The following is a 3,745-nucleotide window of genomic DNA, read 5'->3' as shown; positions in this document are numbered from 1 at the left end:
CGGGGCTGCGATGGGGAGGCTTGGAGAAGGGGTGGGGGGGGGGGGGGGGCCCCGAGGGGTGGGGTGGTGCGACGGGGGGGGGAGCGTGGGTGCTGCGTGGGGTGCGGTGGGTGCGCGTGGTTTGGGTTAGAGGAGCCTGGAGGTGGGGCTGGGAGGTGGGTTTAGGGCTGGGTGTGGGGCGCCGAGCCCAGTGTGGGGCAAAGGGTTTGCGTTCGGGGCTCAGCGTTGGGCTCAGAGCCCGGTGTGGGACTCAGGGTCTGGCAGTGTGCTCAGACACCAGTGTAGGGTTTAAGGTTTGGGGTTTAGGGCTCAGCATTGTGCTCAGACCTCAGTGTAGGGTTTAAGGTTTGGGGTTTAGGGCTCAGCATTGTGCTCAGACCCCAGTGTGGGGCTTAGAGTTCAGTGCTGTGATCAGACCCCAGTGTGGGGCTGAGGGCTCAATGTTCTGCTCAGATCCCAGTGTGAGTTTTAGGGCTTGGTGTTGTGCTCAGACCCCAGTGTGGGGCTCAGGGTTTGGGGCTGTGCTGAGACCCTGGTATGAGGCTCAGTGTTTGGGGCTCAGCACATCAGGGCCCAGAACTATGCTCAGACCCCAGTGTGGGGCTGAGGGCTCAATGTTGTGCTCAGATCCCAATGTGAGTTTTAGGGCTCAGTGCTGTACTCAGACCCTAGTGTAGGGCTCAGGGCTCAGTGCTGTGCTCAGACCCCACTGTGGGGCTCAGGCCGTGGTGTTGGCTTTGGGGCTGAGTGTTGTGCTTGAGTCTGGCTCCCTGTGTCCTGCAATGTCACTGAGGTCACCACAACCCCATGTCAGAGTGCGAGGGCAAGGGGACAGCGTGGTGGTGGGGTATAGGGACACAGAGGGCTGCAAGCTCAGCCCTGCCAACTGTAGCATCGCGCTGCTCACCTCGCCATGCTTCAGTTTACCCACACAGCAGCTCTTGCGTTATTCATCGGTTGCAGAGGGTTTTGCTAACCCAACCGTCCGCTTCTACCCGGGGAGCCCGGCCAAGGCGTGCTGCTGCCTCTCCTGCTCCGCAGGGTGAGGTCACGGCCTCTGCGTCTCGCCCATCTCTCGGCTCATCGTCTCCCGGCGTGTTTATCTGCTCGCCTCCATCCTTGCTCTTCCACCCCTGCCTTGCCCTTTGCCCCGAGGCCTGGTGGATCGCCGCGCCGGCTCCCAGCTGGTTAATGGCCGGGGCGCCTTCCTTCTGCCCCATCCCATTGCCTGCTTTGCATGGCGGGTGCCAGCGCCCGGCTGTCCTCCGTGTCCCCTAGCGAGTGCCCGCTGTGTCCTGAAAGCAGCCTGGCTTCCTCCATGCAGCCTTCCTGCTGCGGCGACACCCGGAGGAGCTGCAGCAGGTGGGTGCGCGTTGCAGCAGGTGGGCGCCAGGCTGAGCGGCAGGAATTCTGCTGGAGAAGTTAATGGAGGGAGAATGCAACGGGAAGAGCAGGCAGCTCCTCTTTCTTTTTTGCGCGTGCGCGTGTGTGAGCAGATGGGTGAAGCCTGTGTGGTTTGTGGGTGTGCCCCCGCGGGGCTGTGTGCGTGTGAGGCAAGCGTGCGCGAGGCCGTGTGTGCTTGGCAGCATGTTTGTATAACCTTGTGGGTAGGTGTTGGGTGGAACGATGGCAAACGGTGGTGTGGCCGGTGCCGGCGGCTGCTGCGTGGTGCCAGGGGGGTGTTTTTGGGAAGGGGGGAAGAGAAAAGGGGGGGGCTTTGGAAGCACTTTGCAAGCGACGCGCTTGCAGCTGCCGGCTGTGTGTGCTCAGAGCCTGTTTGCACGCTGGGGGTGCAAGATATGTGTGCGGGTGCGTGCACACACCCTGGACTTTTTCAGGGAGGGAGGGGGGGGTGGTGGTGAGTGTGTGTGTGTGTGTGTGTGTGTGTTGGCTCTGGGGCAGGGAGAATTACAGTGGAGACAGTGGCTTTGGCGGGGGGCCAGGGCTCCCGCCGTCTCGGGGAGAGGTACGAGGGAGGGTGCAGTGGGACATGCAGCTCAGCAACCAGAACATTTTATCGCTTGCTGACAATGCTAGCACCCGGAATGGGGCTGCAGGTTTTGGGGGGGGTGGGGAGAGCTCAGGACGGGGTTGTTTTTAATCCCCTTTCTTCCCACTCCTTCCGATCACTCTTTCCCAGTGGCTGTGCTCCTTGTCACCGTGGGGTGAAAGAGCTCCAAATGCAGGGTTTGGCATGGCAGCCTGCAGCTTGAACTTTAGGGTATGGCCTTTCTCTGTTCTTGAGTTCCCCCATAGTGGTCGAAGTAGGGGAGGATGTGAACCAGGTGCCATAGAGACTCCTCAGTGCCACAGTGACTCCCTGGTGACATAGGAACCCTTGGTGCCAGCATCATGCGCAGGGCTACGGGCATTCCAAAAGGGCTGGGTGCCCCTGGGGGGGGGGGTCACGGGGCAGGTTTGGGGCTGACATGAGGTGCCAGAGGAGCGAAGGGCAGCGAGGCCCTGTGGGGGGGCAGCAGGGACAAAGCTTGGCACTGCGCACGAGTCCGCGTGTTCCTGTGTGACCGCTCCGGGAAGCCTGCCAAGGGGATTGCCCTTGAAATAGCACTTTCCGTGCCCTGGCTTCCCTTGCTGGAGGTTGAGAGGGGAGCCTGTACCATTGCTTTGCATCCAGCCCCCTCTTTTCCCAGCACCCCGTTTGCGGAACAGCGCGGGAGGAAGCACAACCCCAATGCACCCGTGCCGATAACAGCAGCCGCCTTATCGCGGGGCTTCTGCAAGAGCGGGCGGCACGGCTCCCACCCCCCTGCCCTTATCTGCCTCCCCTCATCTGCCTCGGCTGTTTTGCTCTGCTCACGGCCCCCCAACGCCCGCGGGGTCGGCCCTTTGGCAAGGCCCCACTGCTTGGCAGCCTGCCCCCTCTATCCTTTTTGAAGTTTAAAATCCATTTAAGTCAAGAGGAGGGAAAGTTATTGCCGCTAAAGCCCCTTGCGTTTAGCAGTAAATCCTCTTTGCTGCTCCAGCACAGCCTCTTAACACCAGCGGGGCCGTACGGGTGTCTTCGGGGGGGGGTGGGAGGTGCCAAGCTGCTTTTGCCCCCAGCAGCACTGCAGTTTCCTTGCTGCCTGCTCACCATTTGCTCACCACCTCCTCGCTTGGTCTGCAAAAAGGGGTTCTGCTTTTGGCATTGCCCCCTCTGGTGCGGGAGCAGGCTCATGCCCCTGCACTCCCGTGTGCTGGGGAAGTTTGAGGCCATCCGGTTCAAAGCAGAAGCGTGCCCCCAGCTCTCTCACCACCACCCTTTTGCTCCTTGCTTCCTCTTCTTCCTCTCTCCAGAAGGGTTGGTGGCTCTAATCCCTCTCCAAGCAGGTGGGCAGCCCCAGAGCCCCCATGTCCTCAGCTCTGCACCACCCACTGAAGCCACTTGTGTCCCCAGGCACCCACAGGACGTGTTTCCCATGGCGCCCTCCTGTCTCCAGCACAGAGGGCTTGATGGGCCGGCACGGTGCGTGGCAGCGTTTTTATTTGATTTCCCTTCTCCTGTACTGGTGATATTTAAATATTAATGTCTGCCTCTAATTGCTGTGTCAGAGGAACGGGTCGGCGCGGGAGTGAGTGCAGGGGAGGCAGCGCCAGCTCATTTTGTTGTCTTGGGGAGTGTTTGCAGAGGAGAAATGTTTGTGCGCGCCCGTGTGTAGACACATATGTGTGTATTTACACCACTGAGATCTGCTTGGCCCTGACTGCAGCGTGCAGTGCGGGGACCTATTGTGTGGGAGGGGTC

General features: G+C 60.9%; 1 long non-coding RNA gene across 1 annotated transcript; it reads left to right on the top strand.

The window, feature by feature from the left end:
- The first annotated feature begins 2,073 nt into the window (after positions 1 to 2,073).
- LOC122190975 lies at positions 2,074 to 3,540 on the top strand. The gene is made up of 2 exons (XR_006182267.1): positions 2,074 to 2,221; positions 3,398 to 3,540. It is a non-coding gene; the product is annotated as an uncharacterized LOC122190975 (long non-coding RNA).
- Positions 3,541 to 3,745: the final 205 nt, after the last annotated feature.

The sequence above is a fragment of the Lagopus leucura genome, unplaced genomic scaffold (assembly GCF_019238085.1).
Source record: "Lagopus leucura isolate 7727_CA_CO unplaced genomic scaffold, USGS_WTPT01 108-7_obj-0_obj, whole genome shotgun sequence".
NCBI classification, from domain to species: domain Eukaryota; kingdom Metazoa; phylum Chordata; class Aves; order Galliformes; family Phasianidae; genus Lagopus; species Lagopus leucura.
This window is presented reverse-complemented; position numbering and strand designations above follow the sequence as displayed.